The sequence below is a fragment of the Haliotis asinina genome, chromosome 9 (genome assembly GCF_037392515.1).
Source record: "Haliotis asinina isolate JCU_RB_2024 chromosome 9, JCU_Hal_asi_v2, whole genome shotgun sequence".
Classification (NCBI taxonomy): Eukaryota; Metazoa; Mollusca; class Gastropoda; order Lepetellida; family Haliotidae; genus Haliotis; species Haliotis asinina.
Genome location: NC_090288.1, coordinates 50475733 through 50502444, shown reverse-complemented (window position 1 = coordinate 50502444; position 26712 = coordinate 50475733). Strand labels below are relative to the sequence as shown.

At 39.2% G+C, this 26712-nt stretch overlaps 1 pseudogene; it reads right to left on the bottom strand.

The window, feature by feature from the left end:
- Positions 1-565: 565 nt before the first annotated feature.
- The window catches only part of LOC137297309 (uncharacterized), a 36803-nt pseudogene continuing 10656 nt past the window's right edge, over positions 566-26712 (bottom strand).

The window sequence follows — 26712 nt, the reverse complement described above, 5'->3', positions numbered from 1 at the left end:
ATTGTCTGGTCCGGACTCCATGCTGCAGTATTGGTATGTGCGGCGTAAAACTGAACTCACTATAACGGTAGAGGACACCAGCATTGGGTTTCGCACCCTGTATCAATGGTATCGAACCCGGGTCTTCTGCGTGACTTGCAAATGCTTTAACCACAAGGCTACCCCATTGCCCCCACAAAAGACACATACAGAAGTAAGTCAGTTGGTCACTTGCACAAGCAAAGAAATATACGATACAAGTCGAAACAAGAAGCAGTTCTGGTCACTGATGGTTCTAATTTTTGCGAAGCAGTGGCGGTAGCCTAGTGGTTGAGGTGTTGCCTGTCACACCAAAGATTCCCCACATGGGTACATTATGTGAAGCCCATTTCTAGTGTCACTCGACGTGATATTGCTGGAATACTGCTCCATGCAAGGTGCAACTAAACTCATTCACTCTAATTTTGGAAAAGGGGATCTCCATGGGTTGATGCGGTTCATTGGCGTTGTGACCGACCCTGTCGCGGACTTGTAGTTCTTCATTCAGTAATAAGCAAGAAGTAACTGAAAAGGACTTTTTGTGGTCTTAGTTGCCCGTTTTTACAAGGATCACCATGGCATGTCCGTACTCGAAATCTGAAAAGAAGCAAGGGGGGATGTTAACGGTTTACGTTTAGGGAAAAAAACGGTGATCTGTGATCTAACTAAATGACCAAGACACATGTGACATTGCGTGTTTAGGAGCGCTGGATGGTTTAAGGATAGATATTCTTTGATCATATTTCAATGGAAGTCATGAGTAAGGGGTTTTGTCACAAGGAAAAAGAATAGGAACTCCATGGGTGTCAATGCAGCTCAAATCAAATGTTTTGTACAGGACGACATTGCCATAGTTACGGTACCAATGAACACCTTTAGAATTGTAAACCAATAGTGAGTGTTTTCTGCAATTTGATTGGTTACTTACCCTTGTCGAATAGTATGCGACATCCCTGAAGATGATGGCCTAATAACCGCACATGAATACACTGCCACTAGCACTAATATGGTACTACTTTCGCTGCATGAATTTGCATAATGGAAGCTAATTTGTGTGGTCCTGATTTTTTCATTGGTTCCTTTGATGACATTTTTGGAGATGATGAATGTTTGGAGGAGTTGATGAATGATGAAAGTAAGTACTTCATTTGTTTACCTAACAGAAACCTTATGTGTTTTTTTCAAAGTAATGATTGAAGTGACATAAAATCTCAGTCGAGCAAACACATGTATTCGAAAAATTACATTGAAGGACAGTGTTGATATGATAAATTCTAGTAATTGACTAATAAATAAAGCTCGAAAGTTCTTACAATTTCTAGAGACAATATATTTCACTTGCGAATAGGTTTCGACTTTCTGCAAGAACCTGAATCCAATCAGGTTTAGAACTCAGCTGACGCTGTCAGAATATCTCATCCGGCTTCGAAAAGGGAGCGTCCATCAGTATCGGCTGTCCAGAGTGGCACCAGCTGTTGCTTTGCAACGGTCAGCAAATCATTGATGGGTCTTTATCAAAAGCAACAAGCAGAAAGACAGTCCGGGGAGTTAACCTTCTTCGTGGTGCGTTCTTTCCACACTTTATGAACAAACAGGAAGAAATTGACAGGAGTTATCTCCCCTGAGTAGACTTGCGAAACGTCATTCACAAGATCTTTGCACCGATCATAAACAAATGAAGCATACACATGAACATTTTGCAAAGACGGAAACACATGCGAATTGACATACATTTTTAACGATACTGTACAAAACTCTACTGTAGCATGGATAAAAATCTACAGTATCTATTATTTTCCAACAAATTTATTACCTCGTATTCTTACCTTCTCTTTATTCACAGTGGCTCCAAGAGAACGTGTGTCCTTCCGATTTTGAGAATTTTGATGCTCAAGCACTGAACACCTAGCTTTGTTCATTCTACACTGAAGTGAGGAATGGTCATGGCGAACTCTATTCGAAGTCTGCCTTCGTCAGCTTGCGAGCGGCCATCAATCGCCATCTGCGGTCTCCACCATTTCAACGTGATATCAATATTATGAATGACAGAGAATCCCACGGTCAGAACAATGAAAAAAGAGGGCCTAGATAAAACGAAACATCACGCCTCAATCCCCGCGACCGAGCTGGCGATGATTCAAGAAAATTTTGAATTGTCTTCACCTGTCGGCCTATTAAACAAAGTATGGTTTGACATAGCTCTTGGATTCAGTGAAAACCAGCCATCACTTTGTTCATCATCTTTTAAGGTCTCCATTGATGAAGATGGTTGTGAATATATTGAAATGTCACACTCGGAACTCACAAAAAATCACCGTGGCAATTTGACCGATTCCACTGAGCCAAATAAAATGATGTATGCCACTGGTGACGCACACTGTCCGGTTTCATCCTTTAAATTGTACAAATCCCACATGAATCCAAAAAATGAATCATTCTCTCAGCATCCTATATCAGTCATTGATGTCCGCGATTCTCTTTGGTACACATCACGGTGCGTTGGCACTCATTCGCTATCACAAATGATGAAATACATATCCAAAAATGCTAAGCTGCCACACACATACACGAACCACTGCCTTCGCGCAACAGCCGTCACTCTGCTGTCCCATGCCGGAATTGAAAACACAGAATTTGCAAAACACTGAACATAACAATGATCAAAGTTTAAAGTCACATTGCAGCGAATCAAGTAGTGTACAGAAGAGGTCTTTACTCAGCCATTTTGCAGGGGTATGATCGCGAAAACAAGCAAACAAATGCCTCTGCGTCGATTCTCGTGCCGTTGCCACTGTTTTAATATCTAGGCCCTCTACACACTTGCAAAGTTCTTCAATCGTGTCCGTAATGGGAATGTTTCAGAGCATACACAATTCCACCATAAATGTCAATTTCGTTAATCAAAATTAGGCGTAACACGATGACACCCATGCGGTGATTCGTGATTGGACCAGTCCACGCCGAGTTACACGGGGTGGACAGGGTAGCAAAAATGGATTTCTATCACCGTTATTGTACTTCCAGGGTATATTGGCAGTAATTGAGATTGGCATAAATACATGTAATATGTAATTCTTGAAGTTCAATTAAAAATTTGACTGAAAAATTTTGTTTCGTGTATTTTTTTAAAAAAGTTATTTATTTCGAGCATGACGTAACCTATCTGCCCCATTGGACAATAACATAACCCTTCTTGTGTCGTTTGTTGTCGCTGGCAGCAAAGATCACGAGACGTTAACCGCATTGCGACACACGATCACGCTATATTCAAAGAGTTACAATAAATTGGTTTATAATATCGATACACTGTGGTGTGTTCAGTTTCCGGGATTCCTTGGAATTCAACATAGGCAAATTTCAACGTTTAAAACCGACGGCGTTCACTATTTATCTACTAATTCAGTGCCACAATTTCCCGTGAGGACGTTCTCCGCCGTAGGACACGTCGGTGAAACAGGCAACCAGTTTGTGAGAACCCGTCGGGCGCGAACCCACGACCTTTGGATTGCCCGACAGCTAACCGACTGAGCTACTTCCACCTTATTGGACAACGTGGAAATTAAGCTAGTCATTCCTGTGACGTCACGGAAATTAACGGAAAGAGTCGAATTGGTTGCGGACAATTACGAAAGTTACGGGTTGACTTTGTACCTCGTGCTTTCAATCTACTGACGGTTGCCGAATGCTACCGATATCATTTGGCACGATCGTCCTATTCCGTAATCTACAAGATACGATGTTGTGTTGAATGAGCCCATATGCTTCGAACTGAAGACTGTTGTTGACGTCAGGCGTCAGACGTTGATTTCACGGTGCATGCATGATTGACGTGCTTGTATAAAAATCATTGTGTGCTTTCGTGACAGAAAAGTGTTGTAGGGAACACTGTAGGGATAATGTGAATCGCGCTAAGGAATGAGTGAGACATGGGCACGACGTCACGAGGGTGAGATAGGCTTCGAAGCATAACTGAAAATATGTAGATCTAGAGGTGAAAGTTGCTGGAGGCCGATTTCCATCAGCCCAAAATTTCTGCATTAAACATATTTAACATTTGACGATTTCGGTCTCCCGTGTTTGTGAACACAGAATTAAAAATGGAAAGGGAAAACAATTGGTACTCATACATCTACCTACTATATTGGTTTGGGTCCTTACCCAAACCCGAAACCTAACCCTTGGAATAATTCTAATAAATAGAATACGTTCACCGAACCGTCACGAAAATGGCTGACATATCTAGTGTAATGCATTCTTTCCGCTTCGAACAATAACTACAAATAAACTCCATTTCCTTGTAATAGTGCAAATTACTGAATGAGAAAGATATTATTAGTTTACAGTTATAATTCATTCAATAATAAAATATGGCAAAATGTGACCAATGTAAGTCATTCTTACTAAAATTAAAAAATACAAAATATGTAAATACACAACATATAACACCTCTTAATACAAAGAAATATGATCATATTAGTCATACAAAAAAGAAAAAATAGAAAAAAAATATATTTAAAACTGGTGCTTGCGAAATATTGTGTATCCGCCGGTGAACTACTGCTGGAAACTCGCAACATCGTTGGGTTTCTGTAATGACATGGCTGGTAGAGCTGAAACATCAGTGAGCGGAGCTTATACGCACTCGCTGAGCTTGACGACCTTGTTGCTATGTCCGTGTCATAGGGCATTGTTTCAAGAACTTGTTTTTGAACAAAATCACCTGCAATTACGTAAAATAGTATTTTGACGTGTCTTTAAAGTTTGTGGTGCGGTATTCTAAAGGAGGGCCCAAGATGTTTCAGGAAAACATACAACATATGGGATCAAGTATTGTTCTGTATTGTCTGTCTTATACCAGGTCATTGGTCTAAACGATTCATTTGGACACACTTACAGTCAAATACAAATCCAAGAGTAACAACTGTTCATACACAGGATTACATTTCCCCAGTAAAGAACGGGTTCTTGCACTTGTTGGGGTGGTCTTGAATACTCGCACCACGAAAGGGTCGTATTAGAACAGAGGTTACGTAGGAAGATGTGACAAGTAACCACTGTGGGAAGAGAATGACGTCTCGTATAATTCGTGTGTAATGAGACCTCTTGTAGTATTCTCAACTTATTATCAAATATCACTTAGGAGATAAACATCATGTGTTGGCCAATTTCCGGGTGTTATTGAGTATTTGAAGCACGGGAATGCATTTGGAACCGACGGCGTCAGCACATGATGTTTATCGACATTATAAACACAAAAGTAAACCAAAGGGGTTTTAGTGTCTGCACTCGTTTACATCGAATACGTACACAGCAGTGAAGTGTCATCAGCTGGCCGTTTCAGCTGGTTCTCATGGTAGCATCTGGAGTTGCTCATTTGTGACGTCATTCTAACTTTACGTCACAATATGATTTGAATGACGTCACCACTGTTGATGACACAACAAAACAATTGTTTACGTGTCAATACGCAGTGAATAGTCTTTCAGTTTCCGGGAATCTAATACCATTTAATCATGTTTTTCAACCAATCAGATTACAGAACACAGTAACTTTTGGTTTACAATGTTTAATAAATCTGTTTCTGTGATTCCGAACTTATGAGGTCATAGTGGGTCTTGACGTCATAAACGGAATACTAAACTCGCTTCCATGAAATAAGATCTCTGTAAAACTCGCTAAAGATGTAGTAAACTGATTTACACGTTTAATAAAAATGGTATGACAACTGCATTGTAGCATGTGTAGTCATTTTCAGAACAGAAGTGAAGTAAGAGATAGCTTCTGATTGATCAGTAAAACTATGATATTCCTGTTGACTACCAAAGCAAGGCTAGTGCAGTGTTCTGCTTCAGGAACCGGTAATGAAGCATACGACCTTATGAATAACAACTTCTTGTTTTTTGCATAGAACGGCATTTACTATAAGAATCTACACGAAAACGTCGCTCTGCGCAATAAACACCAAGCTGTTATCCATGAAGTCGTATGCTTTGTTACTGGCCCTCCAAGTTGTAGAAAGCCTGCCCAACAATCAAAGAGCCCGTTCATGAAAACGCTGTCCATTCAGGTGACTTGTGTGTCTGTGCATATCATTTTGACACAAATATGTTACAAAAGTTCAAACATAGAACATGAAAATTCGTCCTACAAGTGAATAGTTCAGCCAGTGATTGCATCAAGCAGTGTATGACTTCTTTATTCCGCACATGTACTACAAGCAGGGTACCACTACACAGAAATTACAAAAACGAGTGGGTGTTGACTGTAAAACAAGATATTTTTAAATGTTTTGATAATTGTTTTGTTATCAAAATCTTTAAAGATATCACGGTAAAATATATTCAACAGTCATCATCCATCTTGTGATGAATATAGTACACACTGGAAGGGAAACAGTGTGGTCCATGAGGAGACGGAAGGGAGATAACTCTATCATGACGACTATAGATGTCCATAACTAATTATTATTATTATTATTATTAAAAAAAACCAAACAAACCAAAAAAAAAAACTGCTTGCAAGTGGAGTCGTAAGGTCAAGTATTGAGCTGGAAAGTTCGGCATCATGACGTCACTGTCGTACCAAATTTGGTAACAGAACAATCGTCGAATTACACCATATCTGTTGCCAGGAACCAGAATAATAATAAAGGATAATCAGAACACGTGTTAAATAAATATGATAAACACAATGCATTAAAAATATACAATACAGCTATGAAATACCTGCAAGATTTCCTGTGGCTGTCTTCGTATTTTTCAGGGTGTAGAAGAATTTTGGTGCGATTGCTGGGTGGTCCCAGTCACATGGATGACTGACGTCATCCTCATCTATGACTACCATCCACAGAATATCGTCACAGTAACGGTAAGCGTTGCAGATCATGAAGCGACGATTATTTGGGTGTCTGTAAAGAACCGATTGTTCTGAGTGAGTGAGTGAGTGAGTGAGTGAGTGAGTGAGTAAGGGTTTACGCCGCTTTTACCAGTATTCCAACAATCGGGGAGCCAGCGCTTCAACTACTAGGCTACACACCACCCCCGATTCTTCTAACAATATAGTACTTTTCAGTAATGACGAACAATGACAAAGGAGTCATTTCTACAATCATTTAGGGAATTAACTGTGGGGAAGTAGCAAAGATTGTTTCATTCAGATATCCAACGGTCTACAATTGCTCGAAATTCTTACAAAACCATGAATTGTTTACGTGACAACTTTATGGATTTTGTTTAACGTAGTTGAAATGACCTGCACCCAATCCATTCTCTTGAATATATATGTTTAAATCAAATGGATCTGTGTGTGTTCAAGTGGTTGGGTAGCATAGTGGTTACAACGTTTACTCGTCACGCGAAAAGACCACGGTTCGATTACTCCGTGATATTGCTGGAATTGCTTCACTCATATTAGCACGCCTTGTGGATCCGTGATAACTGAAAACAACTGAAAGCGACAAATATTAGTTTTCATGCCTATGAGGAATCTACGCGGGAAGTCGCCTAGGCACATCTGACAAAGTCATGGGCATGTGTCTTGGATTCACTGTAAAGTAGAGACGATACCAGGTGTTGAAGAGAAAGCTGATTTTCCCCTGTCCCAACAGTGGCACTAATGCGTCGAAATGTGGGTTTTAATCATATATACTTCCCATCAAAAGTTTAGACGCTCTAGTCCAAATGTAGCCACTTGCTTGAGGCAAATGGTCTAAACTGAATTTTGCATATTATTCCACACTATTTACAAGTGACTGTTTAAACATGAACTCGTGTATTGTAAAACAAATTCGTAACGTTGAACAGATTGTTGTCATGAGATCAATAACTGATAAAATCAGTGAAAAGTGGTCCATTATTACCAAAACTTTACACCCAAACGACACTATTCACATTGACTATATTTGCACGTGCACAATAGTTGCACCCATTCTTTTCATCAAAGTTATGCATGACCCTCGTGCAATTCATCTGCAGACGTTTTGCAGTTACACCCCACAAAATGACTGTATTACCCAAATTTATTAACGTGAGTAAATATACGTGTCATCCGGCGGCCATATTAACGTTTGAAATTTACGTATCACCTGTCAGATTTACACACATTTAAAGCGGTGTTAAAATAAACGAACACTCTGCTCTGCATTTGCATGTATTTCACAGATACATGTATGTAAATCTGACGATAGGTTTATGTGTTTTCCAGCATGTGTAACATATGTAAATGCCGTGGTTGTAGGACATACCTTTGAAATCTCGTATGGTTAGGTTTGTCATGCGTTTAGTACACTCGTAAATAGTTGTTAATGGGTAGATATAGTGTTACAAGAATGACACTACTTTAACATGTATTTCAATCGTTCTGTAATATAACTGTCGCACCCGCTTCTTTAGCGCGTCCGACCATACCATAATGCACTGAGATCATGAGAAACACATGGCGAAATGACACCTATGAGTGAACACCACTAGCAACTTGCGTGTCTTTCTTGACAAACACATGATGGGTGTTTGGGCCAAAGAGATATGTATGGTAGAGAGTGTGTGCTGGTACGTTAGAGAGAGAGGAGAGTGTGTGTGGGGGTGAGTGGGGCATGCCTAGGGTGGGGTGGTGTTTGGGTACTGATAAGCCTTTCTCATCAGTAGGTAATATCGTTTATATTTTTTTTATTTCAATAAAACACAGACAGATGTGTACACACAGACATAAACCGGAAGGTGCCTAATTTTAGTGCACACTTGTATGAGTTATACGACTAATGATATTCATGATCTATACTTTCAAAAAGGATGATGAGAATGTATTAATGCTTCGCGGCGTAAATTACTGTTGTAAATGTGTAAACCTGCACATACTTGGTATGATTTCTTTTTGTTTCGGAATGCAGGCATCATCTCACCCACACGGACGTTTTCTCGAATTTTAGTTACCCGACAAAACAAACTATGCACACACCTATTTTGATTCCACCTCTTATTGAAAGCTAACTACCTGACAGCAAATCGGTTGCTCAAGCGTTTTAATTTTTGCTTTTTGCTGTCTGATTTGTTATAAATTTTATGATTATGTTACTCATTTTGGCATTCCGATATGATGGAATATAATGTGTACTTATTAATCTATCAGAGTACCGAAAGTTATTATCTAGGTGCATTACTGTTAAATGTACCTCCGTTCAGAATTTCATGGAAAGAGAAACTGCAAATTGCTAATTAAATGGAAAACTAAACTGGGTAAAGATTGGAAACAATTATAACTTATAGAACTGTTTCAAAGCATCACTGTGCAGAACATGTCCCTATCAATACAATGAAGGATAAATGGTGACAAAACTGGGTTCAGTCCTAAATGTGTAATAAATGTACCAATGTATATTTCTTTCAGAGTATCAAAGAATGATGGGGTGTGCTCGTGGTTAAAGAGTTCGGTTGCAGGCTAAATGCCGATGTTTTATTCTCGACATGGACACAATAACACTGACCCTCAGTGTCTTTACAATATGTTATTTTCATAAAGGGTCAAGAACTTAATTTCATTTGAGAAAAGACCAAGTAATATGGAAGAATCACAGACTAACAACATCAATATCGAGACTACAGGTGCAGGAATCATCTTTAATCACATTCCACAAATTTCAAATAAAAGGTTTATATATGGCAAGCATGTTTATTGGTATCTTTCCAAGCTGTCCTCTCTCAGCGCCGTGTAACCAGAATGCTGAGGTCACGAAAGAGGGTAGCCAAATTCAGCCGTTCCATTTCTGTACAGTATTTCCTTCTAGACATATATAGAAATTGATTTTACGGGTGTTGAAAGAGTCGGGGGAAACACGTGCAAAGTATCTGAGTCAGTTGTGCTTCAAAACATCATGAGTACATTTAACAATCACTTATCATTAAGTGCAGTATTGGTTGCCATGGTTGCAGTATGAAGTATTGGTTGCCATGTGTCTTGAAATAAATCAGTGAAATACAAATATTGACCAAATAGAATTTTTAAGGAGCACAGTATTTTCTCTACTGCCTAACCCTGTATCCAATGCTCAAGCCTTAACTGAAGCAATCCTAGATGTCCTCATTTTTAGCATCTCTCTGGTCTGACTGGGGTTCCTTTTCGATTTACATGTACATGGGTTAGTTTGCTACTTACGAAATAATATATATATTGACAGACTAAGCATTAGTCTGGGGCGTCTAGTGCAATTCTCGTGCATCTGCAGGAGATTGTCCTCGTTGTTCATGAAGAGACATGGACGCCAGGTATCATCACTATTTGATCATGATTCACAAACGCATGTTCATGATAGCGTTGGAATCGTGCCACGGATTAGCAGATATTCATTATGAAAACAGGTTTTCATGCAGGTGGCTAGTAACTCGGTTTTACAAAGGCCTTTCGGTTCGATCACGATACGTTTCGTTTTACAGCTTCTATTAACATGCGTGCTCAGGTCAACACAGATTTAAACTCTAATCGCAGATTTAAGAATGAGACTATACCCATTATGCCAAATTGCCGTTACCATGACAACCCTATTTTACCTTATGCCAGAGAGTAATAAATACGATGCTAGGTATGGCAGTACTACCGCAGATGATAGTGTATGTCGTAAATTTAATAAGTTGCTTCAACGCTATCACTAATCACTGGGGTCTGTTTGCACAGAGTTACAATCAGTCTTAGGCCCCTACAATCAACTTTACAATCACCATACAATTGCCCTTGCACAAAGAGGATCTTAAGACAGCATGGATTTAAGATCGCGATCATAACTAAGATCGAACTCTTCAATGTTGGAGGTTTAAATTTCTCCTGTCTACAGTTGTTTGCAAGTGCGCATAGCATGCTGAGCAAATAAAAGTGGAACTAGTTACTGCACGCAACACATCTCCCTCAATCGCACCTTGCATGAAAAAAACCCCCAAAGAATACAAAACCCACAAATCTTTGAAGGCAGTGATAACGTTGAAGAAGGAAATGATAACATGGAAGGCAACATATATAATCACTTGTACCTCGTGGATTATTCTCTATTTGTTTTACATTCTAATTTGATTTATGAACTAAGAATGTGATACTGCAACCACAGACACATCTGTTACGGTTAATAATGTACTGTGACAACAATGTAAGAAATCCCCTTGTGAACCAGCAAAACAAAACAAAGACAAGAGGAAAATATTCAGATATTATTATTATGCAACGAGAGCAAGGTCAATATAACAATGCAGATTTCAGGTACAGTTCAAGAGAGACAAAATCTAAGTCAATGGGTCACAAAATACAATATAGCAAACTCACCAAAATCTTGGTGTGAGAGAGAATCAACTATGGCAGAATGTCAACACAGCGATCGGTGCGACAGCAGATAATGTAGGTCAGGCGTTGACGGGTTTTGAGGATTAAGCGTGGCAGTGATGTAACTATGAATGAGCGTGAGTGTCGCCCTCAACACGGCAACCAGCCTTTATATATATTTACTAAGTCATTTCCCGAAAGTTCGGGCACAAACCAACATCGTCAACACTGTAAAATGCCCTCGAATAAGTCTCCCGGAAGTAGACACATAGAAAACTAGGAGCAGATAAATTCCGGAAAATCAGAATGCTAAAAGTGTTGACCAGCTATTAAAACGAAATGTGATCCATTAGATTTAATATTCAAAACACTAAATGTTGTGACCCAATAAGAATTATTACTTAATTAATATAAAAAAATATACAGAAACTACATACAATCATAGCAATAATAACATAATAACATGACATGTAATAATAAACGTCTTGTAAATTACAATGACAAAATGCAGTTATATACATACAGCATCATCAAGTCATCATACATTTATACCTTGGAAAGTGCGTCAGCACAGACATTGTCTTTGCCTTTAATGTGTTTGATCACAAGATTGAACCCTTGCAAGGTCAAACTCCACCTCATAAGTCTTTGATTCTTCTTCTTCATTTTGTGAAGAAAAGTCAAGGGATTGTGATCAGTAAAAACTTCAATTGGCAAAAGGGTGGTACCAAGTTACATTTAAAAATGATTAAAGCTAACAAAAGACCTAAAGTCGCTTTCTCAGTGGTAGAATAATTTCTTTGGTGCTTGTCAAATTTCTTTGAAAAACAACAATCATCCTTTTGAATCAGGATAGCACCTGCACCAACATCACTTGCATCAATTTGCAACTTAATTGCTTTCTCAAAATTTGGTGCCTGCAATACTGGAGAATTCATGAGTATGGCTTTGACTTTTTCAAGTGCAGTCTGACAACTGCTATCCCACTGAAATTTTACCGTTTTCCCCAAAAGGTTGGTAAGTGGAGATACAACATCTGAGAAGCTTTCACAAAACTTTCTGTAATAGCCAGTCATGCCCAAGAATCTCATGAGTTCTCTTTTAGATTGAGGTACTGGAAAATGTACAATTGCTTCATGAACTGGTTGTACCTGGCCGTGCCCTACAACATGCCATAAAAATTCCACTTGTGTCTTCCCAAATGCACACTTGGCGAGATTCACAATTAACTTCGCCTCAGACAGTCTTTCGAAGAAAGCACGAGTCCTTTTAAGATGGTCATCCCACTCCACGTCGTAATTGATGACATCATCCATGCAAGCCTCGACACGATCAAGGCCTGATGTGACATTGTTGACAGTCTCTGGAAAGTCGCTGGAGCGTTCTTCAGACCAAACGGCATCACCTTGTACTGATACACTCCATCTGGCATAGCGAATGCTGATACTTTCTTTGCACGGTCTGTAAGTGGAATCTGCCAGAAGCCCTCCAGTAAGTCAAACATACTTATGTACTTAGCTTGACCAATGCGATCAATGCAATCGTCCACTCTCGGAATAGGATACAAATCAGTTCGTGAGAGTGCATTGATAGCTTCCATGTCAGCACAACCACCTCCACTCTTTGGCACAAGAACACATGGTGAACTCTATGGACTGTCACTGGTTTCAATAATGTCATTGTCCACCACGTATTTCACCTCCTTCCATAGAATTTCACGTTTCACTGGATTCATCCGATAAGGGTGTTGTTTTACAGGCACAGCATCACCTACATCTATATCATGGCTAATAACATTTCGACCAGGCACATCAGGAAATATAGTCTGGTTCATAATTATTGAGAATTTTTCTTCTTACTTTGAGCTATCCTAACACCTCAACTGATTCACTGATACTTAAAACTAAGTAATGGTATAAGGGAGGTAACTCATCTTGGCCTACTGAGTATGGTATAATTAGAGTTACCTCCCCTGAATTTGTAGCAGACGTCATTTTCCTCAGCACTGTCAACAATGTCTGCTGAAGATAAAAGAAGGTTGATTTTTGAGTTGTGTAATCAAGGAATTGATGATGTAAATACATTGGCAGAGAGAACAGGAACTCCTCTTTCTACTGTGTATAGGATTAGGAGGAATTTTAAAGAGGGAAAGGATTTTGGGCACCAGAAAGGAGCAGGGAGTCCCAGAAAATTGGACTTCTCAGATCGCGTCCGGCTGGGAATTTTAGCGTCTAAAAAGCAAAGGACAAGCATCTCCAACATCAGGTATGAATTGATAGAAAGGGGATCAACCGTTGTATCAAAATCTACAGTTAGAAGAAATTTGATTGATCTTGGATGGGAGAAAGAGACTGGAATTCCTTCTCCTCTCATGAAACAAGAACATAAAGACAGGCGTGTTGAGTGGTGTTTGGCACATGAAAACTTTGACTGGGAAAATGTGATTTTTACTGATGAAAGCTCAATATAGGTATATCCCAATAATGTGAAAATATGGACAAAGTCTGCGTCAGCACCGTTGTATCGACGACCTAAATACAGCCCAAAGTTTCATGTATTGGGAGGGATATCCTTATTAGGAGCGACCCCTCTGTGTGTGTTTGAGGGAAATCTGACAAGTCAACGCTACACTAACATATTAGATAATTTTCTCCTTCCAAGTGCACATGTGTTTTATGGAAATGACTGGATTTTGCAGATCCTAAACACACCGCAAAACATGCCAAGCAGTGGTTTCAGGAGAAAAATGTGACTGCATTACCATTTCCTGCATATAGTCCTGACTTAAATCCCATTGAGAACATTTGGGGGATGATGAAGGAATGTGCGAATCAAAAGGGGTTGACAAAAATTGAAGACATGAAGAGAGAAGTGGTCCGATACTGGGACAGCATAACTCACGAGACACTAACCTCTCTGATAGGAAGTATGCCTACCCGTCTTAGACTGTGCCGTGAAGCTCAAGGAGACTTGATAAAATATTAAATTGTTACCTACACAACATGAAAAGGTCAGTTCACTTTCACAATACATTCAATTTTATCTGATTTGTTCTCGTTTAATAATATGAAATGCTTTAGCTATTCTCAATAATTTTGAACCATACTGTAAGTGAGAGAACTCTCATAAATCATAAGACATAAAATTGGACCCCTGATCAGACTGAACAACATCTGGGAAACCAACTAAGGTGAAAACTTGATCAAAGCACAGGAGACAATCACAGGAGCAACAATCCTACGAAGCAGAATTGCTTCAGGAAATCTGGTAGAGGCACACATGATTGTGGGCAAATACTGATTACCAGACTTAGTCTTAGGTAGTGGACCAACACAATCAATAATAACTCTACTGAAAGGTTCCTCAAAAGCCAGCATAGGTTTCAAGGGAGTGGAAGGAATTTTCTGATTTGGTTTCCCAACAATTTGGCATGCATGACAGCTCGTACAAAATTCAGCCACATCTTGTCTCAGACTGGGCCAAAAGAAATGTGCCAAAATTTTCTCACAAGCTTTGTTTACACCCAAATGACCTGCCATGGGACTTCCATGTGCCAATGAAAGTACACATTTTCGAAATAATTTCGGTACCACAATTTGATGGTGCAATTTCCATTCATCCTCCGGAGGAACATCCGGCGACCTATATTTCCTCATCCTTGTAGTAATAAACTGGAACCTTGCTAGCCTCCTCAAAAGAAACAGCCTTACTAGCCAACTTCTGCACTTCAACATCCTCACCCTGTGCACTAATAAGCTGCTCTCTGGAAAGAAATGTTCACCACCTGAAAAACTATCTGACTTATGAAGAAGTCCTGAAGAGATACTACTCTCTGAAGACAAGTCTTCTGTCTCCATTTCACATAAAGAATGATCCATAAAAGTACCTGACAAATCATAAATGGTATCATTCTGCAAAGAAGCCATGGAAGAAATGCCTTTCGACATTGAACGAGTCACTGCACAAGAGGGAAAACTACCCGGAAATTCAGTACTAACTGAACTCTCCGGCAAAACAGTGACAATTGGATCAGCACCAACTTGACCCCCAATAAGATCATTACCGATCAACAAATCGACACCCGGAACTGGGAGAGAGTCAAGAACACCAACTTTCACCTCACCTGAAATCAGATCTGAGGTCCAATTCACAAAATGGAGAGGAGCAGAAGAATTGCCACCTATACCCTGAAGCAAAACATCTGTGTTTGCTGAGGACTCATCAGAAAAAGGCAAAATATCCTTCAAAATCAGAAATTGAAGAGCTCCAGTATCCCCAAAGATAATATCGGGCCGTGGGGTAGAATTATCTCCCATAAGTGACACAGAACCCTTAAACACAAAGGGCAAAAACTCCTTCTGAACTACAGAATCTGGAGACTTACTCTCACAGACAGACTTACACACTTACAGTGGTTCACAAAATAGAATATGGCAAACTCACCAAAATCTTGCAGTGAGAGAGAATCAACTATAGCAGAACGATATTTCTGACGTTAAATCGGTGTTGCATTCTCCGTGTTATTGAAGTGTCGAGGCGAATCATACAGTTTTATGCAATATATAAACAATCCCCAAACGTAAAGCTAATTATCTGAGGGAAACTGACACCAGCTTGAACGTCATTTTGCTACTGACAACAAGGATCATAGATCATTACAACTGGTTCCGACCAATTGTAAGTTTTGATTGTGATTTAAAATGATCTTAGCCTACAATCGCTTGGTGCAAGTGCATGGTGATTGTAGCCGAAGCCTAAATCGCGGTATTAAGTATTTACAATAATTGTAGCTCTAAGATCGTTTCATGTAAGTGGGCGTGGGTATCTGTACAATTATATGTGTGATGGTGGAGAACTTGCGTCGCTACTATTGTCATTAATCTGTGACCAGTTGTTCAAAACTCGTTTATCTTTAAACCAGCCGTTAAGTACATGCAACTGACTGTTAACTAATATAAGATGGTTACCTTGTTCAAATCTGTGTTAACTTCTAACAGGTTGTTAACGTGACGTTAATTTAACAAACCTAAGGACTGCCGCTAACCTTTCAACAGTGAGTTTAATTTGTAAATGGCGTTCATGGCAAATGCTGCTTTCATGATGCCAGCCTGCAAAGAAAGGATTGGATGTATCGTGGATTGGACTTCCATATTGGGAATTGTTCTGACGAAACTGTACCTGCGCACATCATAGGAACTAAAATACAAATCGTGCTCAAGTACATGATGCCTACGTTTCATCTTTTAAACATGCGTAAAGGTTTATATATCGCTTACTTCATTAAATGTGTCAATTTCAGAAAACATTATTCAAACAAACGCAAGGAAAAAAACGTACACCCTATACTCATGTTTGATGTGATAGTCAATAAGGCCAAATGTAGAAAATAAAATTAGTGTCATGAAACAATACGTATACATTATGATACTGAAAGTGTAACCGGGGGATATGGGGATTATTCTACCAACCTTCACCAAGAAGTTACCAAATATGTACAAAAATATTAACGTATGACATCCCCACCGTTGACCGATTTCTTAAAAAAAATGGCGACTTACATGGTTTGTGCAAGGACCCAGTCCAAACAAACTTACTCTCAGTACTATTCGTTACACTCATCTAGACTACAGTACTAAGAGAAGTGTAACAAATAGTACTGAGACCAAGTTTACTTAGACTATCGAGAACCTTCTCTTGATTCAGGGAACGTTTGTACAAAAATATAAGATGTAAGTAATCAGACTCATTCTGATTATCTGTGTATTTTAATATGTTGTTTTTTATCTTTTTCATGGTAAGAAATAGAAGAAGCCAGGAATGGCTATCATTACTGTTGATTTTGCGCCAGTCATGGCGTCACGTTGCACAGAAACTTGAGTTTCGTGTAGACGAAATCTCATTCCCGTATTGTGTCTATTTTGAACTTCCTTTTTCTTGCTACGTTGCTCTTTCCGTGCAAATGGGTGTCTGATAATTTGAGAAAATGCTACACAGTGTAAAGTCTGAACTTTTGTCTACATTTCAAACAAGTGATGTCTTTCGAGCTCAGCATTCGTAACCACCCTACTATTTTTCGTTTAAGTTTATCTAGACACTTGTTGCCAAGACCAGTTGTATTTAGATTCTAAATTGCATGAGGAACTCAGTACTGTATTTGTAGCCGCGGTATATAGTTAATAATAGATGTAACAAACGTCTCAATACCGGCGTTCGCGAAGCGTGATTTTGTAATCACTATCCAATATGGCGGACAATGCACTTGGGCGTTCGTGTCAGTGTGCATTTATGAAAACACCTTAACATGATTCTAAGTTACGGGCAACGGTTCAGAATGAATAGTGATTTTATGAAAAACTGATATCAGTGATAATTCTTTGAAAGTCAGTACTTTGAGTAGTTATCAGATTTTGGTTTCATATGTCCGTCTGACTTCCCTTCCCATAGGGGGATTTTAATATTATTATAGTTTTACTAATCATTTCAGCAATAGGCCTTGATTTCTTTATCATCCTCCGAATTTCTTTTATTGAAGCAAATCATCTTTTAGAAAATGCTATATAAAGTGACGAAAACTTTATTAGCATAAACATTATTCTCGCGTCTGATGTGTAGGAAAATAAACAAAATATCATGTATTATGTATCTTTTCCTGATGTGAGTAATATGCAGTCCTACGTCGTAGTCAGTTTGAATGAATATTATATTTGAATATTGAAACCTTTTTGTCACAACGTATATTACACTATAACGTCATATTACACTATAATGTCATATTACACTGTAATGTTTGGAGTTTTTTAACTTATTTTATAACACTGTCTGAATGATACTGTTATCCACTGATAGCATCATATAAAGAACACAATGGTTCAATAGAATTTCTCTACCGAATCGTTGCACCGTTCCATAATACACATATGAAATAAAATAATAAGAACTATCTATACATTTTCAGTGTGTACTGAACTAAACGGAGGTTTCATCTCATCACAGCCAATCTGTAGCGCAAACGGGGTTGCGCAGCGTGGAGAATTTATGGCCAGTCTTCTTATATGTGAGCGTAGCTTGGTAAGGTACTTCCCTCGCTTCGGTTAAAAAAATAGCTTTCATGTCAAAACAAAATATCGCCACCATCAACGGTACACTCCCATTTCCTCATTTGGTTGTGCTCTTAGATTTCCAACCCCATGTTTAATAATTACTCACGTGAATATATTTTATTCATAATTTTAAGCACCACTCGTGGTGTATCAGACCGTTCTTCGAGTCCATTACCCCTGCCAGCTTCCGGTTCGATGCAGTGAAGGAAGAGAAGGGTATTATACCATATGGAATACCTACAACGTCAACTCCCCTGCTTCATTCGCGCACTACGCCAGCAGTGGTTTTATTGTAGTATAAAAGTTACGAAAATTCTAACAATAACAACGACAGTTAAGACAAAAACTCCAACAGTCAAACTCCAACATGTTCATTATAAAATGAGGCAATGTGGTATTTCTCTTTAATTTCTGCTTTTTCCTTCACTCCGTTGAACCGGCAGGGGTAATGGAGACGAAGAACGATCTGAATACCACGAGTGGCGCTTACAATGTTGAATAAAACATATTTCACGTAAATAATTACTAAATATGGGCTTGGAAATCTGGGAGCACAACGAAGTGAGGAAGTGGGAGTGTACCTTTGATGGTGGCGATATTTTATTTTGACATGTGTAGTATCTTCATGGGATCTCTTGTCCGCACTGAAGGGACACACACGATGACATGCGAGCAGTTCACCCGCTTTATTCTGACGTAGGGCACAAGTTACGTTATACACATAACGTGATCTCAGATGCTAGATACTACCATCCTCCCACAGTTAGTACAGAAAATACCTATTATTTTCAAATATTATAGTTGAAAATATTAAAATCTAGCACCAGGCAAATATGTGATGAATGTGATACAACAAATAAATAACCCATTAAACATACCTCACATTCTTAATTACATAAGGCACTATAATGATAAAATATCATAACGATTCAATATAAAATATTCAGATGTTCATTTCTTTACACAGTCTTTCAAATATGCAGGAGCACGACGTGTCCTTTGAGATCTTAAAGAAGCAGTATCTGACTTTGTAGCAGATCTGCTCAGTTAATTTTCCTCTTAAGGTTCGGTCACATTAGTACCGAGGATCTACAGCTAAATCAGCACACAAGTTACCTTGCTGAACAGTAATTTTCTCTGTAGGTACTAAAGTTACTTGTACTTCTTACTCAGTTCTGTTAAATACCAAGTTTCTCGGAATCATATCTTCAAGAATCACTTTATCAAAGGTCACTGAATCCTCACATGGAGCATGTCTAAGTGATTAAGCATTTCTTACACTGAAAACACCCGTATCACAGTTCACAACCTGGAACGTATAACGTTGTTTGTTGTTGACGATCACATGTTTTACAGGTTTGTACGTTGGAGCTAACTTACCACGTACACTTCATCATACTACAACACTAAACATATGGTGTTTCACACCGTTCTTCACATCTGCGTATGTCTTGATCTTCTCGGCATAACAGAGTTTTCTTGATAACAATGGATCAGGTTTTTTTATGAGTACAGCACTGAATATTTAGTTTTAATGCTTATATGAACCAATGACATGGCTGGAGTTTCACCAGTAGCTCGATGAGGAGAAGCTCTATCAGTTGATAGAGACCGGAATGCTTTAGTCATGAATCTATGGAAGCTTTCAATCTTTCCGTTGCTCTTGGGAAAATATGGCGAGGAAGGGATAAGTTCAATCCCTGCCATTGTGTGAAACAACACTATTTGGGAAACCATGTTCAGAACATATTATTTCCAGAACTTCAATGGTAGCACTTGATGTGATGTCTTTAATTACCACAGCAAAAGGATATGGAGAAAAGTAGCCTATTAACGTGAACATGTAGGTCCGATTCAATAGGTCCAGGGATGTCTATACCGATTATTGACCAAGGTCTCGGCGCTGGATATACAGGTTATAATGGAGTGTCTTTTCTTGAAGGTTGATTAAGAACACAGGATGCACATTTGTTAACAAGTTGTTCGACATCAAAATCCATATTTGGCCAATAGGATCTTGTATGAAGGAATTGTTAGTGCGTACTATGCCTTGATGTGACTCATGAGCTATACTCAAAACTCTCGACCTTAGTTATCGAGGAATCACTATTCGCTCTCCTCTCAAAAGAATCGAGTTATATATTGAGAGTTCGTTCTTAAACTTCAGATACACCACCGACACATGCCCCCGGTCATCTGTCTTTACAGCACTTAATACTTTCACAATTTCTCCATCGTTTGATGCGTCAACCACGGACCTGATATTTTAACCAGCTCATTGTCACATTCGATGATAAAGATTTTCTTGAGAAAATGTCTACAATATTAGATTTGCCAGATATGTATCCCTGTAAGTTACAAGTGAATATTTGAATTCTAGGTGGTAACTGAACTCTTTTCTCCTGAGTAAGCATGTGAACTAACGGGAGGCGGTCTGTCAAAGGACGCCTAGCAAACTACCATCATCTTGCTCTTAAAGGAAAACTGAACCCAAATCAAGACCTAGCATCATAAACCAGAATCATTGGAACATCAACATCATAGAAAGCTAAACATGTGGCTTTACTAATGGCCTTCTTCTGTATCAAAATCTCTCCCATTGACGTTCACAGAAGTACTCAGATCTGAATCAAAATAATGGACAAATTCTGCATCTTCTGAAAAAGAATCAGACTCAGAAGATATCTCATCAATCAACACTGCATGCAATTTCTGATTATCATTTTATTGCTGGATGTTCATAAGTCGCTCAAAGGTCACCTGACGCGACCTCCCATAATGTTTTGTTAGACTCAGTAGTGGAGTATAACGAAAAGTACTGAGACTGAGCTTACTTAGAATATAAAATGTGTAAAATGAAATTACATGAAACAAGTAATTAACAAGATGGAAACATATGATCCTCTTGCTTGAGGACAGGTAACATGAACATGTATGAACCGTTTATATACATCTCCCTGAAATCCAGCATTATACATAAATATCTACGGTATGTAAACCTTTGCAAATTTAAAACTTTACATGTGTTTCTACACATAAATAAATTCACGTTTCCATCCCGAGTACTCTTTGAACAAAATCGGAAATTTCAGCACTCATTGAAATTCTAAGGAATGTATTGGAAATATTGTATGATCATGTATTGACCGCGGTATCTGTTTTGCAATTCAAGTTTGGAAATACTTGACAATCCAGTCAGGGTATACATGAACGAGGTGATTGTGCATGTGAAAATGTAGGATGAGCATATGTTTCAAATGTTAGATTTGTATGAAGTATATGCCCAAAGTTAGAAGATATCTGCAAACGTAACCCCGTTATACGTAAACACGCCATATTATATTTCCTGCTGTATTTACGTTTATTCCAATGGTGTACTATCCAGCTTTTGGTCCCGGGTTAGTGGAGAAATCAATCTTCAATGTAACCATATAGATATATATATAACATAGAGTGAGTATTTGAAGTGAGTCTAAACTTTTGATGGTTTTAATGAGCTGTATATTTCATGGTTTGCGATCAGATCATAAAACATAAGAAACTACATTCCCAGATCTAGGAGGTTTTGACTTGGCTAAACGGAACATGTTTTGGTATGAAATGGTTACCACATTTGTGATACATGTCCATGGACTTGAGGTCATGTGATGTACACCGTTCATGTTCCAAAAAAACATTGTACTTCCGAGTTAGCAAAACGCCAAGCAGATTCCAAGTCTTTGATAACCCACATTTCATACACTCCAGTTGTTCAACAACAGATGCAACACCAGATGTGTTTTTAGGATATCACTATGCTTAAATACGAAAATAGACACACCGTGGAGCAATGTATTGTTGTGGCAGAAGTCTGAAGTGTACACACAAAACTTAGTATTACCTCAAATAGCGATTTAAATTCATAGAACAACTATGTTTTCTTTGTATGATTATCTTGATATGTCGGGTGCCATTTCATTGCCATTGATATTAGTTATTTATTTACTACGATCAAATTCAAGCTTCGTGTCTAAAGTGTGCACCCGCCTGTAAGCAAATATCTAGTTAGATTCAATAAACCGTATTTGCAGATCTATAATTTGGAAAATCAATTGGTTTCATTTTGAGAAGCAAATATGGGACCACCTCAATTGACAAAAGCTGAATTTGAAGGTGATGGTATGTGGATAGCTGGCATGTTATTGAATGCTACTGAAAGAGGTGTTGGTTGTCATCTATTGACCATCAGCCAACTGGCCATGACCGTCAATGTTCAGGTCGACCACAAGAGACAAATTTCTTCTTAGAATGCAGCCCTGTTCAGAATCATAAGATTTCACCTGTCCATCTTAAGTGGCGAGATGAAAATAAAATGGCTTCCACATAGAGAAGTGTGCAACAAAACGGTCCTTAAAACGTCAGCTATAACGCGTGTTTTGACATCGCCAGAGCACAAAGCAAAACGACTATATTGGTGTCAAGTTCGACTTCACTTGAAATTGACGTCATGGAGAAGGCCCACCGCCCGGTTATATTGATACTCACGGGATTCCTTGAGACCATAGTCAATAGCACTGCAAAATGAATAATTTCTCTGCCATGTTTCCCTCTCTATCGACTATGCTTGTAATGCTTGCCACAAAATCGACTATGCTTGTCGTAAGAGGCGACTAACGGGATCGGGTGGTCAGGCTGGTTGACTTGGTTGACACATGTCATCGGTTCCCAATTGTGCAGGTCGATGCTCGTGTTGTTGATCACTGGATTGTCTGGTCCAGACTCGATTATTTACGGACCGCCGCCATATAGCTGGAATATTGTTGAGTGCGGCGTAAAACTAAACTCACTTACACTTAATGAATAAAATGAATACTTACCCTTTGATACTGAAACGATTGAATGTTGACGTGTTCAGGTCCGTCCATGTTGAATTAACCACTCTTGTTTCCGTAAGCCAGGACATTTTTGTAGTACCAGTCCCATCAAAAATAATTTCCTTCCGAACGCGACTGTTCTTCATTAGTAGAACTTTCACCTGACAAAAGTTATTGTTTCTCACAATATCGTAGATTAAAATGTGAATACATATGCACGAATTCATGCACGGACACACGCTAAGGATTCGCCGACCCTAGATGTGAAGAGAGTGAAACAAATCGTCTTTACATTTCTGCAATTTTATGCTGCCGACCTGATAAAAAAAAGTAATTTCGAAAAGCAAATTGTACCTTTCACATATTCCCTTAAACCAATTGATATTTTACCAAAGAAAATCGCACATATCGCCAGAACTCCACGACATACTCATTTGTGTAAATAACATCTCTGTATTTCCACCTTCCGACCTGATTTTTTTCAGCTGAAGAAGAGACTAACAGATTAAGTTATTTGGTCTGTGACTGTACCATTGGCAAAGGTGTTTCTCAGACTAATGCTTGTCCCGTTTGATCTAGAATCAATTTCAATTCAATTTTAAAACTGCCTTGACCAAACTGATATTTTGCTATGGCACGTATACCTAATGCATATAATAAGATGGATAACATTAACATGTGAATGACCAGCTATGAAATATCGATATCGGTTTTCGTTATTGATCTCCACACACGAATAGATACCAGATGTATTTCTAACATCTGAGTAAGACCGTCATTATGATGTTGGATGACTAAGTTCGCCTGTACTTTGGTAATAGTGGCGTACATACCAGCTTTATACCGGCCGTCTCCCATGTAGACATAATCTTGCTTCTGAAGTGATCCCAGCATGGACGCAATGTGTTGGGCGAGAAACAGCCAGGTTGCAGTCGAAGTGGCAGAAGTGGGTGGTCGTGGTAGAGTCTGTCGTTCTTCCATGCTGAGTAGCTGGATGTCCCTGTGTGTCTCTGGGCCCGAAACACCACTGTCCAGCCGTCCCAGGTCAACACATCTGTGAAGTCGTAAGAAAATAATCTTGTGTAAGGTGAAATCTTTAAATGCCTTATATTCAGGGCTGTATTGGTTCCAGGGAAGAACGTGTCCCGGATCTACCATGTATGTCGAAAGAAAAAGATACCATGGGGGAGGTTGTGTTACATATCTTTGCTCAAAACGTCAAGTCCGATCGAAAAGCAATGCTCCTTCATATGCCGTTGTTGAGAGGAAGGAAGCGGAGTTAAAGATGGAGATGGGAAGAAGGCACTAGGAAAATTATCAAGGCCCTCACGGGTGACTGTTAAGTCATAAGTTGGGAATTTCGGAACTACACTGCGCATGGCAAAGTTTTCAGGCCCTCGATAAACATATTGCTGAAATTAGGCCGATGTGTCAATAAACCTTAACTCATTCGCCCACACATCAAGACTTTCCGTTCATTTGGTCTTGTGAGAACACCCTTGTCTTGGAAACAAACAGTTTGTAATATGCGAAAACAGTTATCAGCAGCAGCAATGGGCAACGATGCATATAACAGAGCAATCACATTTCTGTTGAAAAGATTCCTATCCGCTGAGAAGCAGAAGCCTAAAGAGCCATTTTTTTTCACCTTGGCATATATGTTCTGGCATTTTAAGTAATTTGACAGTAATATAAACTTGCGGAAGTAATACAAACCAACAAGAGACTTTCATGGTACAAAGTGAAGTGGCTAAACATTTTAGTCTCCATAGAAGCACGATCTCATCAATATGGAGACGTTTCCATCATAATGGTAGCACGAGACAGTTGACTCAGACCGGTCGACTACATTCGGCTGACCGATCTAAGGAATTCCGGACTGCCAATTTGACTCCTCGGAACATTCCAAGTCTACTAACTAAAACCAAATCTAGCCACACACATTCTGGTTAACTTATGGAATATGGTTAATGTGATTAAAAGAAACAGAAATCAGTGGGGAACCTAATTTAATTAAGTTACTGAAACCCACTGAAAGTAGAGGATAGCGGAAACCCATTGGAACCTCTTTGGAATCTGGTTAACAGAAACCCAACGGAAACTTATTGGAACCTGGGTAATGGAAACCAACTGGAGCCTTACAGGAATCTGGGCAACGGAAACTCACTGGAGCCCCTACTATAATCTGGGTAACGAAACCTCACTGGAGCCTTTCCGGATTGTGGGTTTCATTTTCTGGAAACTTTATGGAAATGTAACTGAAACATAAGTTTTCATTTTGTTTCAGTTAGGTTTCTGGTGTACGAAAACGAAGTTATTTTTGCTGTGGTCCAATCAGTTCCAGGACTGTACAGAACCGAATGAGAGAGCACATCATCCGGCCCCGACTGCTAGTTGTGCCCAAACTTCACCGACAAGTACGTCTTGTTTGCTGCAGACAGCCATCTAAGGAACAGGCGACAAGATTGGGATGGTCTTTTCTTAACCCCCAAGTCGAAATTTGATTAAGACAGCCGAGATGGCATGACAAGTGTATGCTGACCCGTGCATTGACCCGAAACGTTGATAGCTTGGTGCCGACGGCGTTATAGTATGGGTATCCATCACATTTCATGGTTGGACACTTGTAATTGACAATGGCAGTCTGACAGGTCTTCGAAACAGAGCCCCGTTTCACAAAGCTCTCGTAACTTTTCTCGTAGCATTCGTACCTCCAGTAACCGTTCATTCGAAAACAACGTAACCTCAGGCGCCAGCGAGATAATGCCCATCCACACGAAGTGACATTTCTTGAAAAAGGAGAACATGCCAGTACTTCTCTGGTCAGCTCTTTCTTCGGATCTGCTCCCTATATTATTTAGCACACTTGGGATGAAATAGAGACGTAAGATGAATTGGAAGAAAACTCTCCAAGATTTCTTCAATCGAGTTGTCTGTGCGTTGTCGTTGTCAAGAACAAATGGTGACGTAATACTGAGCAGAAATAAAAGAGCCGGAAGGACGGACTGAAATCAAATTGCGAATGACTTCAAAAAAAACGTTTTGAGTGTTCAGTCATAGATGAGACTAATTCAACAATGAATGCCAATATGCTATCGTAATTAAATTCTCTCAAAGACGGAGGACCCTAAATGACACAAACACAAAGTGGTGTGTCCTGTCGGTTGCCATGTTTTTCCATGCTGCCATATACCGGATCCTACTGGCTAAATCGGTTTTCAGAAATCGGGAGAAATAAAATTTGTCATGAAATGAATTTATTTAGCGTCTTGTATTTCAGAAATACCTTTTCATTGTGATATGTATCTGGAATACTGCCGTGAGTGGCTTAAAACTCAACTCACTCACTCATATTACGTCTTGTACCTAAAAAGGGAGTATGGTTTTATGCCGCTTTTTACAAATGTCCCGACGAGGAACCACAAATGGGTTTCACTCATTGTACA